Source organism: Leucopleurus acutus (genome assembly GCF_964270905.1).
Source record: "Leucopleurus acutus genome assembly, chromosome: 12".
NCBI lineage: Eukaryota > Metazoa > Chordata > Mammalia > Artiodactyla > Delphinidae > Leucopleurus > Leucopleurus acutus.
Genome location: NC_139154.1, coordinates 54,694,035 through 54,716,413, shown reverse-complemented (window position 1 = coordinate 54,716,413; position 22,379 = coordinate 54,694,035).

Genomic DNA, 22,379 nt, shown 5'->3' with positions numbered 1-22,379 from the left:
ATAAGGAGGAGAAAAAGCAAGTCAGCCTTTTTAAGCTTTTAGAGCTTCATGATGTTCAATTGACTAACTGGTTCTTATACTTTAGTTACTGCTCATTAACTATAAAGGAGAAATTATCTTGGGTTCAAAGAGAAAGATAAACCATAGCTTTTTATTCCATAAGGGAAAATCTCATTATAACTTAAAGAATCAATGGGAGTAATATTGATATAAAATATAGAAGAGAACTATTAAATTGCCTCACTAAAGTATTAGTATTAGATGGATTTCTTCTAGGTCAGTAACGTTTCTCCCCATTTTCCTGGAGCGTTAATTATTTATTCATTAGTTTCCTTTGCTAACTGTGAAATTATTACCTTTTAGCTTAATCTGTACATTTTCTATATTCTCTATTCCTATCTCATATCTAGAAAGTTTTCTAAAATAAAAAATTGCCCTCTACTGCTTGTGTATATTTATGGGTTTGAGATTAAAACTTAGATGCTATGTACATATACCCGAGAACTCAACATCTAAATTATGGCTTGCAAGAAAACTTGTTAGCATTTTCAATAATTTTCCCAAGTGTAAATTCAGAGAAAATCAATTTACTTTCTCTTTTTTTAATCTCAGGCTTAAGTTGTAATTTTGCAGTATCTAATATCTCTCTGAAGCTCATGGTATATTCTTCTACTTCTTTTCTATGTATTTCATACTGATCCTTGGAGTTGATCTTGAAAGAAAATTAATAGGCTATTTATTCAGTATTGCAGTGTTTCAGGTAACAAATGTATGACAGCTACTTAACCAATCCCTGAGTAGCCAACCAGTGAGTGTGGCATTAACGATTTTGGAGAAAGTTAACTAAGTACATCTATCACTTTGTCATGTGTGGTAAAAGAATGCATCAATCAGAGCATAAGAGGGACCTGTCTTTGTTTCTGTCTGTGGGTACTACTGAAATCTGTTACAAAAATCAATAGAACAGGTATGGTAAGCTGCATTTACGTTGATTAAATAAAACAAATGGAAAAATAGAAGGTATGAGCCTGGTAATATAGCTCCTAGAATGAAGCAGAGGTCAGTTTCCTGAAATAGAAATCATCTTTCTGAATTTGGCATTCCTGAGCGGATTTTCCAATATCAGTGTCTTATAAACATGATCTAAATGACTGAACTATTAACTTTGTAAAGGAATTATACTCCAATAAAGACGTTAAAAAATTTTTTTTTAATGATATTTAACCTCATACAAGGAGAAGTAAACTGATAATCCAGTCATGGGTGTTTTATCCTGTTAGTTAATTCCACTCTATATAGAAGTCATTTGGGAGATTTTCAATGCACTTTCATCCTAACACAAAAGCCTAATAATGTCTGTCCCTGCAACAGTATCCTTCCTATGCCTTTATCTTTTTACTACTAGAATCTCTCCATCTCAGTACATTCTGCCATCTGTAATTTCATTAGCAAAAGCAGATGAGGAGAAAAGGATCTAACAAGAGATGAGGAAAAAATAAGCATTTGCTGAGTGTTTGATATAAACGAAAGAACTGAGGGAGCAGATAAGAGGAATAAAGAGGTTCAAGATGTCAGTCCTTAAGACAGGCAAGGAAATCACATGAGCAAGGAAAGAATATAATTTTGAAATATATCTAAAAGTTATTAAAAACCAATGATAAAGGAAGCAATAAGTTACATTTCTTCAAAGAAGGATAAAACAATGATTCAGTTATGAGAGAATAAGAATTGAGGCCTACTTTCAAACAATTTGCAAGTACACATAAAATTCAAAAAATGTGATAGACATATTCTCATGCATATCTAATAAAGTGCAAGCTGATGCAACATATTTGGGAAACAATTTAGTAATATTTGTAAAGTGCCTTAAAGTTGTTAACATTCTTTGACTCAATAATTGCCATTTGAGAAATCTATTTGAAGTAAATATTCTGAAATTAAGGAACTATACATGAAACACAATGCAGTGTTATTTATAATAATCAAAATATTGACCCAACCTAAATTTTCAACAATAGAGAAATGTTTTAATAAATAATGCATATCCATTCAAATACGTTTTGGGGAATGATACATAGAAAATGATTCATTATAAAATGTTAGGTTAATAAAATAAAAGCCACACACCATTCCCTGTATATTATTATTATTATTTTTATGCATAAACATTAATTATTTATATTGTTGAGATAAAAGCATCTCAGTTTTTATTTGTTAAGCAAATCCTGAAAATAATTACATTGTTGACTGAAATGAAAATTACTGGAGAAAGCATAGTGTGGGCCTTGGAATTTTAATAATCTGAATTCAACTTTTCCAACTACATGGCAGAAATATTTAATGCTTACTGAAGTTTCCATGTGCCTAACCTCCCTTTGGCTTAGGTTAGAACTACAGGAGTAGTTTCAGGTCCTGATCAAAGGACTATAAAATATGTTGTTATCATGTCAAGAAGTTAAGCACCTACGTGCCTCTACCATCTTTCTCTTCCTTTGCAATGATCTCGTTCAAGGCTATGTGCTCCAGGTAGTGTAATTATAAAATGGAGGACAGTCCAACTCAGACTGTGACATGAATGAGAAATAGATTTACTGTTTTAAGCCAGGGAGGTTTAAGGCACTATCTGTTCCTAGAGCATAACCTAACCTATCCTGACTGATATACATTATTTAATAGCTCCTATGAACTTGAAATAGTTATTTAATCTTTCTAAGTCTCTTTTTCGTCACTTGTGAATCTAGGCTGAAGGGCAATGAAACATAACTTTTAGTTATGCAAGATGAATAAGTCCTAGAGATCTACTATACAGTATAATACCTATAGTTTAATACGATACTGTGTCAGTTGGCCTTCCAAATCCATGGGTTCTGCACTCACAGATTCAACCAGCCTCAGATTTTGATCCATGGTTGGTTGAATCTGCAGATATGGAACCATGGACACAGAAGGCCAACTGTACTATGCCATTTTGTAAAAAGGACTTGATCGAGCATCTGCCAGTTTTATGGGGGTTTGCTCCTGGAACAAATCTCTTGAGGACACCAAGGGACAACTATACTTTAAAATTTGCCAGGAGGTTAAATCTTATGGTAGGTGTTCTTCTCATCATCATCATCATCATTATAAATAAAGAGGGCAAGGGAAACTTTTGGAGGTGAGGAATACATTTACAGCATAGATTGTGGTAATGGTTTCACCAGTGTATACTCATCAAGTTGTATACATTATGCACTCAATATGTATAGCTTTTTGTATGTCAATCATACCTCAGTAAAGTGCTTTAAAAAATAATTTAGTAAAAAAAACACAGAAAATGACTGTACAATAGTTTTGGTTGATTTTGAATTTTGTTAAGGTAAAATAATCAAATCTCATATTTTACCTACACATACTCCTCATACACATGACTCTTTAGAATGGAGACCAATCACTACAAGTTCAATTATTTGTTAAAGAATTGGTCAAAATACAGAAAATGTATAAAATAGGTAAAGTCTCAGATTTGGGAGTAGACTAAGATAAGGAAAAGAGGAAAAAATAAAAAGATAAAGATAGAAGTGAAAGCTGTATGATCTGTAAGAGCAGAGTACAGTGACCTCATAATAACATAAAAAATAAAATCTCACGTTGTTTCAAGATTCACTTAAGAAAATCATCAAATACTATAAGTGAGATAGAGACATGGCTTCATGTTTGTCAGAATTATTAAATGAATCAGCTCACAACATATTATATATAAAAAGTAACACAGAATGGTTTTTGTTCGTTTTCCAAGGAAGAAAGAGAAATTGTGTGTGGTGGCAGTGGGAATGAGCAAAATTAGTTCAAAAACAGCAAGGAGGAGATGGAGAATTATATGGTTTAGAGAGAAGAAAAACAACAACTACAGCCATAGTCACAGAACTCATTACTGCACTCTCGCAAGTTGGCCAAACTGTTTTAATAGTATGTTTTTCTCTAGGGTTATAAGCTCCATTAACAGAAACTATGATATAACTTTGAAACTATCTGTATTAGCTCTAGCAAATTGTTTCCTTCCCCCAAACCACACTGCATAAAGCAGCAAACCACCCCCCCCGGTTAGTTAAGTAAGTACTAAAATTTTGGAAATATAATAAATGTATCTGTAAGATTTCTAAGATTCCAATACTAATCTCAAATGGAAACTATACTCATCCAATCACTCTGGTACTGCATGACAAGGCACTGAATAGAAAAGTCAGTAAAAGTATCCGAGCACAGAGAGGCAAGCTGTCGTCAATATCAGACTTGCAAGGGAGATGTCAGATAAAATATCATTTAGATTTACCAAAATTTACTTCCTAATATTTGGTGTTTAGACTGCATGGAATTCAGAGCATACATCCAATCTTATTTTTACCCCTTTTTCCTTCATCCTCTCCTTAACTTTCTATATTCAGTATAATAAGCTATTTATATATATTCATTTCAAGAAAAGTTTGCCAGTCTGAGTTTTCATTGGCCATTTCATAACATTTAACCAAATTTTTATTTGTTAAAAAAATAATTATCACTAAATTCATACATTAATATCTAGTCAGCTTAAACAAAGCCATTTTATAGGGAAAGAAATAATAACCAGAAATTATTTATTGATTTTGCTGTTGACTATTTCTAGCCACAGTTCTTACCTCAACATTGTAATGTTTCCCAATATCTATCCATAAAAGATAGGCTAGTAAAGCCCTACTATATGTAGAAGGCAATGCTACCTGAACCAGAGAGCACACAGCCTTTTAGTCATGATGAGATGGTGAAAGGCCATGGCCTTTGGAATCAGATGGGACTTTACACTGAGGCTCTGCTGAGTTCACATAAGCAAGCCCCTTTACCACTCAGAAAATAGGCATGGTGTTGCCTCTGATTGACGTGAAGCACGGCTCTGGGGACATGGTTAATACAAATAACTTAGAATAATTCTTTTCATCAACAGATGTGCATTCTTTTCTCTCACTCATTTCCCTCTCAATATAGGAAGTCACTTCTGTAGAGGTTAGCTTTTCCTGCCCCCCAAATTTCAATGTTACCTCATATCTTCAATGTGTAAGTCCTAGATTGAATTCAAGTAAAGACATAGGTCTTTTTATTCCTTTAGATAGTCCCACATTCATTCAAAAATAATTTTTGAAAGCATAATATTGTGGATATACAAACATGCAAAAATATTTACAGTACCTCCTCCTAGGGAGTTTATAATCTTATGAGGCCACAGCCAAAAACATACAGAACAGTTAAGAAAGTAAGATAAAATGAATCCATTTTGAAGGAACAATTAAGGAGGAATCAGAATGAGCTGAAGTCAGGTGCTAAGAGAAGCTTCCTATGGAAGGTGAATCTTGAGCTAGAACTGCTCACTAGAGCAGTTCTTTGCATAGCTATTTTGCATTTCCTGTTTCTATAAATTGTGAAGTAGAAATGGTGAATTTTACCCATCCCTGTAACTTCTGGGTACAAAGGAAAATTTTTGTGTCATACTACATGAGCTAATAACCCAATACCTCTAACTGCTCCTCACTAAACAATAAACATCAAAGCAGAAATTAAATGTGGATGTTATAAAGCATACTTTTACTAAAATATAAGAAAGAAGAAATATCAGAAATATTTAATGAGAATAATTAGAAAGGAAATGTTAGATATGGCTTAACAACAAAGCTGAGGAAAAAATAAGAAAGGGACAATAACCAGAAAAGCATACCAAATGTGTTCTTAAAAACTGAGCCATAAATAATGAGATGACATTTAGCAGATGTCAAAGGAAAAAGTGCAAAAACAATATAGCATGACTATTTTAAACAAAATTTGAAGTCTCTGGAGAATTTAACAAGTAAGAAAACATTTCTTGAAATTCTCATTTGTGGATCTACATTCTGAAAACCTAGAGGCGTTCCATGGAAAAAAGTTACAGTGGTCCTGTAGGTTTGAGGATGTGTGCTTTCTTTACGGTAGCCCTTCTCAAAACCTTTAGTTAGTTAATATGCACTGTTGTAAATATTCAAAGGTAGGGGGGAGTATAAAAAATTTCCAAGGTTATTTGGCCACGGAGTTCTCCCTTACACTCAAAGAAAAGATTTAGAAATATCTTGAGAAACAGCAGTATTCCTCGGAACATAGTTTGGGAAATACACCACTTCACACATGAGTAGTCAAAGCCTATCAATATAGCAAATTCATAGTGACTGTCTAAACTAGTGGAAAAGGGTTCTTCATTTGCTAATCGTCAATTACATAACTGAATTTTTCTATGTCCAGATAAATGTGGACAGATAAGTGCTTTAAATATGTTTTACTCGCAAAAAGAATGTAGTTGAACTTCTCCTTAGCTAGCCCCTGTCCAATTTTCCAGGTTCCAGGTAAGCTGGTGTATTCAGTAACACTGCCACAGGCACACTTTGGATAAGTACCCCAATGATGTGATTGTAGTCACTGTATTAAACTGACATATTGGCAGGGCTTAGGCAAACAGCAAAGGCAGAATTATAGAATTTGAGAGATAGAAATCACTTTGGAGATCTTCTAGTCAAACTCTTTTACAAGTGAATGGATGGAGTACAAGTGGTAAAAAGATTTTTCCAGGGTCTCATAGTCAATTGGTAGAAATCATTTCTCCCAGCACAGTCTAGTCCATGCTTTGAGCAACAGAAAATTAAAACAACTCTTTATGGGAAAAAAGAAGGAAAAAAATACTATATCTGTTTGAATTTATTTTTAAACTGGTCCTTAATAGCCTTAAAGAGGAAAAATGACTGATTGTAATTAATTCTATTTTTTCTCACTTGCTTACCTCAAAACCATCCCAACATCTAGCAAGTTCCTTTATACCCAATGGGTTCTTATTAAATGTTTCAATTAAATGGCTGTGAACATCTGAATTCAGAGACCACGAAAAAAATGAAGTGGTTGTTTCCTTTATAAAGTGATTCTTCCCATCACAAAGGCTCACGCTCAAGCCCTTTTGTCTTTACCTGGTGTGCTGCAGAAAGCAGAAGCCCTGTGCTGAGAGCTAATCCTTGGAGCCACAACCAACCGGGCTAGCTTTTCTTCTCGCAAATGCATTGTTAGGGAGAGGGAAATTTTCCTCTCTGCCCCTCTTGAGATTTTGTGACTTGACACAAGAGAGATTAAGAGGAGAAAAAGACACAAATTTAATTTGTGCACACGGTGGTCTCATAAAAAAGGACCTAAGAAGTGGCCAAAGCAGGGGGCTTTTATACTTTTTAGACAAACAACAAATTTGAGAGGAATTGACAGGACAAAGAAACTATGTTTGGGTGCTTAATTAGTAAGGAATTTAAGTAAAGTTTGAGTTTGAGTAGTAAATTAGTAAAGGAGTAACAAGGTTTACTCAGAGGCTCCTCAGCCCTGAACTCCCTGCCTCTGGTGAGAACGACGTCTTTTTACCTCCTGGTACAGGGAGGGCATCTTTCACATGGGAGATTTATTTCCTGTTTTCAGGGAGACAGAGAGGAGCGTCAAACTGCCCTCCTTGCATTGGTCATTTCTTAAGTAAGCTTAATTCAAAATAATCAAAGTGAGAAAATGTTTATTGATCCTAAGCAATGTCTGGATTTCTGGGAGCTCTCTTAAAAAGTAAGTCAGATGGGGATCAGATTTTCAGCATATACAATCAGTACATGAGCTTGACAGATAAGTTTTTGTTTTTGTTTTTTTTCTTAAGCTGCTAAATTTAGTGTTATAAAACTATCTTCAACGTTTGAAAGCTGAAGATTGGATATATGTCATGTCAACATTGTTCAACACTTACAACTTTTTGAGTTAAAACTGAAAATGCCTTTTTCCACTTGGATACATTTTTTAAAATGGATTTTCTGTTCAAATGTTCTGGAAATAGTCATCCGTATATTGAAATATCTGCCATAACCTTACATCAAGAAGACAAAAAGCCCAAGTAAATTACAAGACAATGAAAATGGAAATCTGGTTATTAAACTTTAGCATGTTTTGAGTATAATGTGATTACATCAACTCTTTCAATGTCATAGTTAATAGAAAATTGGCCTCAACAAAACTGGAAACTCCTTGCAATTTAGCAAACATTTATTGGACAACTTTTCTGTGTATATTCTGTACGTATTATTCTGCTGAAACTATGGTGTAATATAGCATGGGATATTTCCTGTCCCCAAGAAGCATTTTTATATAGCACATATACATGTAACATGAAGTGATATAAAAGTGATACACACATGAATGAATATGATGAAATACAGATCATGAAAGAATCACATGGATAATACAAATTGTTATGGGGTAAAGATTCTTAAAAGAGGTTTAATTAGAGATGTGCCTGGAAAAGTGGATAGAATTTCAATTGATGGAGTGAATGGAGTAGCAAGAACTAGAGTCAAGAATATTCCAGTAAGAAAAGGAGAACAATAAAAATTGTATTTATATGCAAAAATCAATTAATATAATGCACTATAGTAATAAAGGACAAAATTACATTATCATTTGAAAAGATGTAGAAAAAGCATTTGAAAAAACCTAAAACCTTTATGATAAAAGCACTCAACAAAATAGGAATGAAGGGAACTTCCTCAATCTCATAAAAGGCATCTACAAAAACCTACAGCCAAAAAAAACAAACAAACAAACAAAAAAAAACAAAAAAAACCCTACAGCCAACATTATACTTAATGGTGAAAGATTGAATACTTTCCCCCTAAGATCAGACATAAGAAAATGAGGTCTACTCTTGCCACTTCTATTCAATATTGCACTTGAGGTTCCAAGTAGGGCAATTAGGTTCCAGCTAGGGCAATTAGATACGAGGTATCTAGATTGGAAAGGAAAAGGTAAAACTATCTCTATTTGTAAATGACATGATCTTGTATATAGGAAATCCCAAGAAATCTTCCAAAAAAACATTAGAACTAATAAACAAATTAAGCATGGTTGCAAGAGACAAGATCAATATACAAAAATCAGTTATATTTCTATACACCAGCAATGAAAATAATTCCATTCACAATAGCATCAAAAAGAATAAAGTACTTAGGAATAGATTTTTAAAAAGAAGGGCAAGAGTTGTACATTGAAAATTATAAAAACATCATTGAAAGAAATTTAAAAAGATAAAAATAAACAGAAAGATGCCTTATGATCATGAGTATTATAGTCATGTTATTAAATTGAGTTGTTAAGTTATTAAAACTCCCCATATCAATCAATCCACAGACTCAACACAACTCCTATCAAAACTCCAGCTGTTTTTTTGGTTTTTGTTTTTGCAGAAATTGTCAAACTAATCCTAAAATTCATAAGAAAATGAAAAGGACTCAGAATAGCCAAAATAAAACAATCTCAAAAAAGAACTGAGTGAGTGCACTCAACATCGCCTGATTTCAAAACTTATTGCAAGGCACAGTAATCAACACAGTATATTACTGACATAAGGATAGGATAGAATCCATGGAATAGAACTGAGAGTCCAGAAATAAACTCTAAATTTATGATCAATTCATTTTCAACAAAGGGACCAAGATAATTCAATGGGGGAAAGAACAGTCTTCTCAAAAAATGGTTCTGGGACAACTGAGTATCCACATGCAATAATAATAATAATAATAATAATTTGAACCCCTTCTTTGAATGATATACAAAAATTAAATCAAAATGTATCTGATTTAAGTGTAAGAACTAAAACTATAAAATTCTTACCAGAAAAGCACAGGAGTAAATGAGTTAGGCAATGATTTCTTTGCACAAGCAATCAAAGAGGAGATACCTTATACTGTACTTCATCAGAAATAAAAACATTTGTGGTTCACACAGACTGGGAGAAAATATTTTCAGATCATATATATGACAAATGATTTGTATCTAGAATTTACAAAGAACTCTTAAAACTCAACAATAAAAGGATAAATAACCCAATTAAAAAATGACCAAAGGATTTGAAGGGACATGTCTTGAAAGAAGATATATGAATGTCTAATAAGCAGATTAAAAGATGCTCAACATTATTAGTCACTAGGGAATGTGATTGAAGCCCTCAATGTGATACCACTTCATATTTGCAAGAATGTCTATAGTGAAAAAGAAAAGCAATAACAAGTACTAGTAAACAAGAATTGAAACTGCAATCCTTATACATCACTAGTGGAAATGAAAAGATGTTACAACCACTTTAGAGAATAGTTTGGCTGTTCCTCAAAATTTTAAATACAGAATTACTATATGACCTAGCAGTTCCACTCCTAGGTAGATACCCAAGAGAACTGAAAATATATATACATATAAAAATGTGTAAATGAATGTTCACAGGAGTGTTATTCATAATAGCCAAAAGTGGAAACGCTCCAAATGCTGATAAATTGATGAATGGATAAACAGAATATAGTAAATCTATACAAGGGAATATAACTGGGCCATAGAAAAGAATCAAATGCTGATACATGGCACAACATGGATAAACCTTAATCATTGTAATAGTAATGAAATTAGTAAAAGAAACTAGTCCCAAAGATCACATACTATATGATATGACCTATATGAAATGTCCAGAATAGGCAAACCCATAGAAACAGAATGTAAATTAGTGTTGGCCCACGACTGGGGAGTAGGGAAGGAAGAGATGGAGAGTGATTACTAAAAGGTGCAAAGCTTCTCTTATGAGTGTGAGAAAATGTTCTAAAATTAGAATATAGTGATGGTTGCACAATTCTATAAATATATATTAAAATCTTTTAAATTATACACTTTAAATGGGTGAACTTTATGGTATGTAACTTATATCTCAAGTAGGGTTAAAGAAAAGTAGAGGTTAAATTTATATCTCATTTTCACCAGTTACTAGTGTGTGACTTTGAGCCACAATCTCTCTGATCTACAAGTTCCTCATGTGACAAATTGGGATAGAAATACCTACATAACAGAACTATTAAGAACATTTAAATAAAAACATAAAATCTTTGTAAAAACTTTAAAAAAGTAAAGGTAGCAAAGCAGGGCACTTTCCTCTCTGTAATTCACTATAATTCACTGGAAGATAGATGACATTAAAGACACAATTCTACAACAATTTATTGATACCCTGTTATGTGCTAGACACCCTGCCAATGCTACAAAAGCAGACGGTAAGCAAAAAAGACATAGTTCCTTCCTTCATAGGGTTTACAATTTAATGGAATATACAGAGATTTTCCAAATAATGGTAAAAATATAAAATCTCATATTATTAATGCTTCAAAGGAAAAGAACAAGAGCATATGGAAGGGGCTTCCCTGGTGGCACAGTGGTTAAGAATCTACCTGCCAATGTAGGGGACATGGGTTTGATCCCTGGTCTGGGAAGATCTCACATGCCACAGAGCAACTAGCCCATGTGCCACAACTACTGAGACTGCACTCTGCAGCCTGCAAGCCACAACTACTGAGCCCACATGCCACAACTACTGAAGCCCACGCCACAACTACTGAAGCCCGCGCACCTAGAGCCTGTGCTCTGCAATGAGAAGCCACCACAATGAGAAGCCCAGGCACTGCAATGAAGAGTAGCCCCCACTTGCCGCAACTAGAGAAAGCCCGTGCACAGCAACGAAGACGCAATGCAGCCAAAAATTAAAAATAAATAAATTTATATTAAAAAAAGAACATATGGAAGTATTTGCTGACTGAAATAAAAATGCACAATGTGAGAGCTGTGAGTTTCAGCTTTATTTGGGGACTTACTGAGGACTATACCCAGGGATACAGCCTCTCAGATAGCTCTGAGAAACTGCTCCAAAGAGGAAGTGGGGAAAAGCCAATGTGATTTTGGTTAGGAAATACAGGCAGTCAAGGATACATCTCAGTAAAAGGTTACTGCTAGGCATGAGGATCAGGTAACTCAGTTAATAATTTTAGTGCTTCTTTATGTATGGGAAGATGCAAGAATCTGGGTTTATTAAATTTTTTTTCTGAAATATAACTCTCAAACTATCTAAGGGCCTGTTATGCTTGGTTTCCCAGAGCACAGAGAGTCTCAATCCTCATCTTCACCCTGAATTCCTTTCAGGGTGCACTGTCAGCAACTGTCAGCAACTGTAGTAGTTAATGACTCAGTCCAGATGGGCTGATATAACTTCATTTGTGTCCTTAGCTTGCAGTAAGTGCTGCAAATTAATTGCATGGGTCTTAAAGCCTGAGTCTTAGCAGGCTGAGTCTAGTTTCATGAATTCATCTAGTTTAATACAATACTTCTAAAAGGTAAATGTTATCCTTCCTATTTCATACTAAGGAAGCCAAGGACCAAAAAAGTTAAACTCTTTGTCTAGGTTACTCAACTACTGGCAAAACAAGTTTTAACTGCAGTTCTATAGGATTCCAGAGGCTGTCTTCTTTTCATTGTTAGTCACACAGAAAACTGTGGAACTTAGACACCTGCATACTTGCATGTGTATGCATGTTTGTGTGACTCCCCTAAAGAATAATCCTAAGAGATAAGAAAACTAGTTAATTGTTTATTTTTTGATGTATGAAGAGACAGAGGTACAAAGAGGTTGAACCAATATTGATTGATATTTTATTATAACACTCCCAACAGAACAGTTGGATTTAAAATTTTTATCACATATATTGAAAGACTTAATTCTAAATTTGTGTAAGTAAAATCTCTATACAGTAATATACCATTACAGATGTAAGGAAGAAAAGTAAACTGAATAAAAAGATTTGGCTGGAGATGTGCAGTCCAAGAATACAAAACATCACTGCAAAACCCAATGAATAAATTTCACTTGTAAGAAAATGAGTGTACAAATAGTCTTTGCTCTAAATTTGTAATTATGCCAAGCCATACATTTTCTTAATCCCTCTTCAGATTTGTTTAAATTTTAAAATGTGCTCTTCTAAGAACTGCTTCAGGGAGAAACAGCTAATAAAGGCATTAAAAAGAGATTCCTCATGACATTGCAATTTATATTGCAGTGTAACAAAGTCAGCTATAAAATTTTAAGATGCCACCTGAAAATCTCAAAACTGTATGCCTCATACCAGCTACTGAGAGACCAAATATTAGTTTTCCAGGCAAAGACAGTCAAAATCGTCCTTAGATGATATCATACCAATAAATGACCATGCCCTGACTTCCCAAAGGTAGATTTCAGGCAATAACAGTAGGAGTATATTGGCTTATCTCCCTTATTTTGAAATTTCAGTTGGGAACAATAATTTATAATGCAGTGAGAACTGCAAACACTTAGAGGTTTTTAAAGTAATGTCAACACCTTAAATTATATTCAGGAACAAGGTAGTGGCCAATGCAATCTGTCTTGCTATGTACTGCGTGATGCAATTATTCATGTAAATTGAATAACAGAAAACTACATGAACAACTCTTCTAAAGAAGTGTAAGGTAAGTGCAGTGAGACGACTGAGTTTAATCAGCCTCAAACACCTAGAGAAATGTAACTTTACAAAATTAGTAGTCAGTAAGGCATTAATTGAAAAATAGTGCAATTATTTATTTAACCAACATTTTACGCTATAATATGCCTACATATTTATCTCTGTAGCAAATTTAAATATTTTTGGAAGACTATAGGACATACATTATAAATGAACTAGCTATAGAAAGTTTCTATTCCTCCATTTACCTGGTAATCTGTTCCTTATATAAGATAAAGATATAGTCCTGATGAAGCAAATGCTGATCTGAAGTCTTTTTATAAATTTTTTTCCCCAGTGGTTATTCAATTGGTAGATATCACCCAATAAATTTCATAGAGAGGCTGTTATATATGGTTCCACTAGTTTAGAGTTCAAAGCAATGTCACTCAATATTGACACCTTAAAGACCACAATTCTGACCTTGGACTACACAGTTTTGCAATAAACTCAGTTATTTCCCTCAACTCCCAATATGACCTCTTTCTTGAATATATAGTTCTGACTAGAATTATTCTTATCAGTGCAAGAGGAAATCAAGAATGCTGTTTCATTACAGAAATGCTCAGGAAACTAGCAATAGTGGGAAACTTCCTGTATCTAATAAAGTATTTCAAAAAAACACACTTTTAACCCACATACCTAATAGTAAAAGACTGATTATATTTATTTTAAAATTGGGAACAAAAGGAAATCCATTCTCACCACTCTGATTCAATATTGTGCTAGAAGAATTAGCCAGTGAAATAAGAGAAGAAAAAGAAATAAAAGACATACAGATTGGAAAATGCGAGATGAAAACTGTCCTTATTCAGAGATGTCATGCTTGCCTATGTAAAAAATTCCAAGGAATTTTGAAAAACTATCCTAGAACTAATAATAACTGAGTTTAAAAACTATAAAACACTAATAGAAGAAACTGGAGACCTAAATAAGGGAAAAGACATATCATGTTCCCTGAACTGGAAGACACAATATAGTTAACATGTTAATTCTCCCCAAGTTGATCTATAGATTTAATGTAATTCCAAAAAAGAAATCCCTGGAGTTATTTTTATACATTTAGTCAATCTGATTCTAAAGTTTATATGAACAAGCAATGGAAGTAAAACAAAAATAATACTGAAAAATTAAAATTGGGAGACTCATACTACCTGTTCCTAACATTCATTATAAAGCTTCAGTAGTCAAGATAGTGGCACTGGAGAAAAGAGAGGAACATAGATCAATGGATCACAATAGAGAGTTCAGAAACTGACCCACACAAATATGATTCATTGATATTTGATGAAAATTCCAAGGTAATTCAATACAGAAAGGGCAGTTTTTTCAATAAATGATGTTGGAATAACTGGACATCCATATACCAAAAAAGAAAACCCTCAACCTAAACTTCACACTTCATAGGAAAATTAACTCAAAATAGGTCATTGCACTACAAATAAAGGTAAAATTTCAGAAAAAAATCATAGGAGAAAAATCTGACCTAAGCTTTGACAAAAAGTTCTTACATATAACAAAAACAAAAAACAAAAACATTATCTATAAAAGAAAAAGTTGTAAAATTAGACTTCATCAAAATAAAGAGAAACAAATGTTTGCTGTGTGAAAGTTTCTGAGAATTAAAAGACAAGCTACAGAGTGGGAAAAATATTTGCAAATCACATATTCATAAAGGACATTTTACAGAATTTATAAAAAATTCTCATAACTCAACAGTAACGAAAAAAACAAAATAAACAAAAGATTTCAACAGATACTTTACCAAAAAAAGACACACAGATGGCAAATAAGCATATTAATAGATGCTCAGTACAGTAGCCATTAGAAGCATGCAAATTAAAACTACAATGAGACTACCCTTCATACCTATTTAGAATGGGAGAAAAACAAAATTTGACAATTTCAAGTGCTGACACCAATGCAAGACAACTGGCACTCACACACTTCTGACAGAAATGCAAAATGGTGCATTTCTTATAAGGATATATATCTTAATATATAAATTTTATAATAAATTTATACCTATTATATATGATATATAATTATATGTATAAAATATGTTATGACATACATAATCATATAATATAAAAGTAATATATATTTTGTTTACAGTTAAAGACACTTACTTATATGACCCAGCAATTTTACTCCTAAATATTTGCCCTAGAAAATGGAAACTTATGTTTACATAAAACCTCTGTACAAATGTGTTTATAGCAGCATTATTCATAACAGCCCCCAACCAGAAAATAACATAAATGACCTTTAACAGGTGATTGAATAAACAAAATGCAGCATATCCATACAATGGAATAATACCCAGAAATAAAAAGGAAAGGAATATTGACATGCAATAACATTGATGCATCTCAAAAGCATTAAGCTGAGTGAAAGAAGCCAGTCTCAAAAGATTACAAACTGTGATTCCATTTATTCAACTTTCTAGAAAGGCCAAACTATAGGAATGGAGAAAAGATCAGTGAAAATCACAGGTTAGGGATGGGGGAATATTTGACCACAGGGGGAAGCTTGAATAAGTTTTTGGCAAGATGGAACTCCTCAGGATTCTGACTGTAGTGTTGGGGCTCAGGGCAGACAACCCCAAAATATGTCACAATGGCATATTGATTATTTTGAATTGAAGTTACTTGAGAAGCAGCCAATGTAAGAAGGAAACTGTGACCCTTCTCTGTCCCCCTGAAAGCAGGAAATAAACCTACCATATAAAATGTGCATCTGGAGGTAGAAGGACATCCTTACCACCAGAGATAGAGAATTCAGGGCCAAGAAGCCTTATAAAACACTGTTACTTCTTTAATTTAGTACCCCAAGCCCAAACTCTGTCTAGAGTCTTGATTAATTAAGAACCCCAAATCTAAGTTTCTTTGTCAATTCCTCACAAATTTGTTTCTTTGTCTAAAGTATAAAAGCTGCCTGTTTTGGCCACTTTTTAGGTCCCACTTCTGTGAGACCTCCATGTGCAAGAATTAAAATTTGTTTCTTTTCTCCGGTTAATATGTGTTGGGTCAATTTTTTTATTCGTCTAGCCACAAGAACTCAAGTAGCGTAGAGGGGGAAATTTCTCCATCCCCAACAGTGGTAAAAATTTACCTAAGTCTATTCCTAATCTTATAGTTCTTTTTTTTTTTCATTTTTAATCTTTATTGGAATATAACTGCTTTATAATGCTGTGTTAGTTTCTGTTGTACAACAAAGTGCATCAGCCATATGCATTTATATATCCCCATACCCCTCCCTCTTGAGCCTCTGGCACATATATATAGTTCTTTATAGCAATAAAAATAATTATGAAGAATATTGATGAAAATAATAAAGAACTTGTTAAAAAAAAACCACAGAGAAATATTATATCAACATACGCTTGCTTTTTAAAAAGCCAAGAAAAGATTTGTTTCAGCCTTTTGTGTTCACCAAATGTTTTCTTTAAGACCACTTTTTAATGGTTTCAAGAAAAAGGAAAAAAAGAAAAATGCTCATTCAGTGCTTCATGGCAGATGCTCAGGATTCTGGTGGTCAAGGAAAGAAGAAATTTAGCCTCAAAGTTGTGTTGCCCTATAGTGAAAAAACCCTTGCTCTGGCCATCATAGCTTAATGCCCTCTAAGTTCTCTGATAACTTACTTAGACAACATTGCCATTGTTGAATGCAGAGCTGAGATTTTATGTGCTGGAGTCCTAGCATCCCTGGGTCCAAGGCATTATCAGCATCCCTTGGCTGAGGCACCCCCTCTAGTCACTGACACTCCTGACACTGCTACTACTGCAATCACTGCTCAGAACAAAGTGGTTCCTCAAGGTCAAGTATAGAGGCTCCTACCCTCAGAGACAAGTTAACTCAAGGCAGGTACACATTAATCAGCCATACTTTCAATGGCTGAACTCCTGGATTCACTCAGACAAGCTAATTCTAGGGAAGGCTAGGGAAGGACGGCAACTAACCTCAGACACATCAGAGAATTAAAACAAATGGTTTATTTCCTCTGCCAGCCTTCATGCAGAATTCAAGCTCTATGATAAATTCTGTCTCCAGGTCTCCCTCCTTTTTTGGACATCCGGTCATGGCCAAAGTTATGTGAACATGTATATAAGTAGGTAAAAAAGCTTTGCCCAAACCCTCCCAACAACAACCAAAAAATATGTATAGGTAAATATGTCAGTTGAAGGCTGGCTGACTAAATGCCACATTACTAAAACTTGAATGCAAGCTTTGGATCTGTCAAACCACAGTTATATCAGTAGTATGGATCTAGTAACTGGAAATAAATTTCAATATCATTATATTTAACTGTCATACAGAATATTCCAGAAGGAGGGTCTTCAGTGTTCTGCTTAAATAGTTACTTTATTGGAGGATTCATTGTGAGTCAGCTTTAGTTGTTAGCAAGCATTTAACATAATTTATTTTTTAGGCCTAAACACCAGAATTTGTATTTACCTGTATATATTTGTGTTCGTTTTGCCATATCCTTCTAGCTTACTGACATATGAAGTCTTGATTCCATCATAGATAATATTAGTAAACCATTGAATTTTGTTACATTGCATTAGAATAACCTTTTAATTAAAATCAGTTAGAACAATCACTGGGATAGGAGTCTAGTATTAAGATACTTTTCATGACCATTGAAAATGTCATAATTCTCCTTTAAATGGAGAATAATAATTTATGTAAATGATATAATATTTAAAATGTTGCATTTCTAGTTATGCCCTTTTTTAAATTTAAGTGTTTTCCTTTATTCTAATGCTTTGAGATTTCTTCCAAATGAGGCCAATTAAAGTGGCTTTTAAATGACTCCCAGGAATATAATGCAGATACACTGGCTATAGGGTCAGACAGCCCTAGATTCAGATCTCAGCTCTATCATCTACTCACAGAATAACCTTGGACTTAGTTTCTCCTCTGCAAAATGGGAATAATAATAATACACTAATAGTACACTAAACACCATAGAGTTTCTGTGAGAATTAAGTTAGTTATATGTAAAGTGCTTGCTGAGAGCTTCCCAGAAGAGCAAAGCAATTTATAAGCTCTTGATATGACAAAACTGAGTTTATGGCTTATCCAGGAGAATAAAACCTCTACAGTGTCTGACAGCATGTTGTAGCGGAAGAGAACAAAGCTGGATTTATTGAAATTTTGAAGTCTGGTTAAAAGCAGATTTTTCACAAAATATGGGTCCTGATGAGGATTGGCTAAGAATCATAACAGTTTGGGATTGATAAAAACAACAGGGAGAGCATTTTGAGGAGAGAGAGTCAAGAATTCTTATACGATACACCTTTGGTGCTTTCTGTTGAAGAGGTAATGGGTCTTGGGAATTCCTGTAACAAGCAATGCAGTTATTTCCAACTTTCACCATCCTGGGCAAGAGTCTTCTGGAATAAGACAGTTATGCTAATGAAGACTCTGGAATAGTAAAATCATGTTAAGATCATTTTGGTCCTCAGTGTACAACTGGTGTGAAGGTATCTTAAAAGAGTCCTTGCACATATTAAACACTATATATGCATTTGTTGTTTTCATGTTTATTGATAACCATTATTATTAAAATCAACTACGTCAAATTATGTATAAACAATTCAAACTACTAATGTGGCCCATTTCTTTCTCTGCTCTTGGCTCTGATGGGTGTTTGTCTTAGGATTAAGAAACAGAAGCCTGCTTTCTTGTATGCCCATCTGCTGTTCACAGTGATATCCCCCCAAACAGTTTGCCCATGGTGAGCTACTGTCACTCTGCACCAAGGATAGCACAAAGTGACAAGACACACATTCTACTGGGGGAGAGGGGCACATCCATGAAAAGTTACAACATAATAAATTAAATGCTCTAAAAGAGGAGTGAATAAAGGATTTAAGAAGCATGGAGGACAGTGAGCCCAACTGTGCTTGAGTGAACCTAAACAAGAATTATGGCTGACTCCCACTAAGTCTGATTTCTCAGGGAGCACTCTAGGTATTCTTACAAACCTTTGCACCAGGCTATATCTTAGACTACATTGTATCCCAGTTTTGCGTTTGACTGCTACAATGCACTTCTTAGAGAGATACCTTTTTCTTAAAACATAACTACATTACATACTGGGGAGTTAGCACCTTCAATCATCATGTTCAAAATTCAACTTAAAAGAAATATGGTGGTAATATCCCAGACCGTTCTTATTTATACTTCATGTCCTGTTGCACCAGAACAGTCCTGGTTGACGCCTGTTGTCCAGTGTGTTTCTAAATAGTGCTTTGTTTCTCTCTTAAAAATATATGGTCACCGTTTGTACTACCTTTTGCAATAGTAGTAGTGAAAAACAGACTAGGAACTAGAAAACAAGTGTTACTTACCTTGGATAAATGACACATCTGAAGTTACAATGCTGATAAGCATGATAATAGAAATGAAAATGTGGCATGCATAAAAGGTGATCTATAAATGTTCGGTTAATCTGAATAAAGTCCTATACAATTAGCATCACATGGGTTGGAAATAAGTGATTTAAGACAAATGCAAATATATTTTACAAATATTGTCTTCCTAATACAAATGATTACACTTCACTGAGTTACCAATATTTATGCTTCAGTCTCAGGTCCAGGTGTCCTCCTATCCAACAGAAAGCAAAGGATAGTAAGAACAAGAGATCTGGGTCAAAAATTAGTTCACTGTGTCATTGTGGATAAGTCTTAGCTTAGAGGTTCAATGCCCTCCTCTCTAAAATAATACAATGAGCTAAGCATTCTTAGCTGAAGAGTGGAAACCTTGTTGAGTGAGAAAGATGTGGAGTCACAGCTTGTGGGTAGGTGGGGTGGGAGATTTACACACAGCCTGAACTAACTCTGTTTCATCCATGCATCAGCCTGTGCCAACCTGCTCCAGTTCTGGGTGCTAGAGGGAGCTAGCTCTCTGAGATTTAGCAGCCCCGAATGCTGTCAACATTGGGCTGGTTAGTCTCTAAGCCTTAAATACCTACAATATCATAAATGGAGAGGTTTTATAAATAAAAACTGATTTTTTTTCTTTTTTCAAATGACAATTCAAGAGGGCACCAAAATATGTATTTGTTTCCTAAGGTTTAAAACAACAGCAATTTATTTTCTCACAGTTCTGAAGTTCAGAAGTTCAAAATCAAGGTGTCAAGGTGTAATCAGGGTCAAGTTACCACTGAAGGCTCTAGATGAGAATACTTCCTTGTCTCTTCCAGCTTCTGGTGGCCCCAGTTGTTAACTGGTTTGTAAAATTATTTCTGAGCTTCAGGCTCAGACATGGTAACTCATAGCTACATCATCATTTTGGCTAAATCTGAGTAATTTATATAAAGAATGGTGTCTGGTACCTATGAAGATTCAACATATCTTTAACAAGTGAGAAAAAAATTTTATTTTTCTCATTATATTCTTGCATTCAAAGGAATAAAATAAGTAATAATTAGGAATAAAACATCTAGAATTTAACTTTCAAGATTCAAGTTAAACAAAGAAATGCCAGGCAACGTTCAAGATGAAAATTTTTTTTTCAAGATGAAATTTTAATGTTCACATCACCTGACTCATGATGAACAGTATAAACAGTAAATGAGTAATTACATGCTATGCTAAATATATTGTTATGAAAGCTCTCTCTATTACATTTTCTGAATAGTTTCATTCATAATGATGAACCAATTATATTTTAGCATCTAATGATCAGAACTAAATGAGCTACCTTCAAAGGCCACAGCTTTCTTATTTCAATATGTATCTTTGATCTTGTAATAATGTTTTCTTCTACAAGTAAGAGGGAATCTAAGTATGTTGCCAGGCACTAAAGGAATATTAAGCTTGTTCTCTTTGCAAATGAGCATTGGTAAGTTTTTTGGATAATTTTCATGTAATATTATTTTCCATTCATTTTGTCCAGATATTTGTATGGCAAGGTTTCTCGTTCTCATAAGTACACAGTATCAATAGCACAATATGCTTTTGATGTTACAGAAAAACTAAGTCCTTTATTAATGAGAAGAATAAATATTGCCTGTTAAAAGTCTGTGGAATTTCAATTATTAAAAATAGATGCCAATCTCATTTAAAATTAAGAACCGAGTATGTAGATCAATGTTATTTATCTTTAGCTACATTTTTATCTTGAATAAATAAAGGGCTAGTACAAACTATTTTTGCTACATTGGGGTGTTATCCCACCTGGTTTAGTGAACAAAAGATGTAAACAAATAATGTACAAAATGCCAGTTTCTAGAATAAAGGTAGCAGCAGAAGGCATGGATACTCTGGTGTAGTGGATGCCATGTAGTCCTGCATCCACATCTCCTCAGCAGCTCTTTAAAGGTGTCAGTCCTCATTCCCCCAGCTGATGATGTACGAGTTATCCACAGCTCTTAGCAGAGTCCCTCTCTAGGAATGACCCTGGGCTTTACCTCATGTCACACCTCTTTCTGGGGCAATCCGCATACAGTGACTTTCCAACATTGAGATATAAAGGCCAAGTCTCCTTGCCTGAATTCAGGACAACTCTGAAGAGTCATGCTAGCTATGACCTCCCCATAAAATTTTCTGAGGCCTTTTTTGTGACTGCATGACTGTTCAACTTCTCTCTCTGGATATCCCTGCTTCCTTCCCACTCTCCTACTCACACAGATCACACAGATAATGATTCTAAGAACATTTAACCAATAAACTTTCTGCAGGTAAATCTCTGTCTTACAGTCTGCTTTCTGGGGAAACTGACCTGTTATACTTAGTCCAGAGAGGTCAAGAAAGACTTGTTATAATTTGAGACATCTCTCAATATTAATAGGAGTTTGTCTACTGGAAAGGAAGAAACAGAGTGCATTCCATGTAAAATGAACAATGCAAGAAAAAGCAGAGATAAGAAAGAATATGCCTTATTCACCTAAGTCATGCAATTTTGTTAGAATACCAGAGAGGCGATCTATGGCACAGCTGGGGAAGGTAGGGCC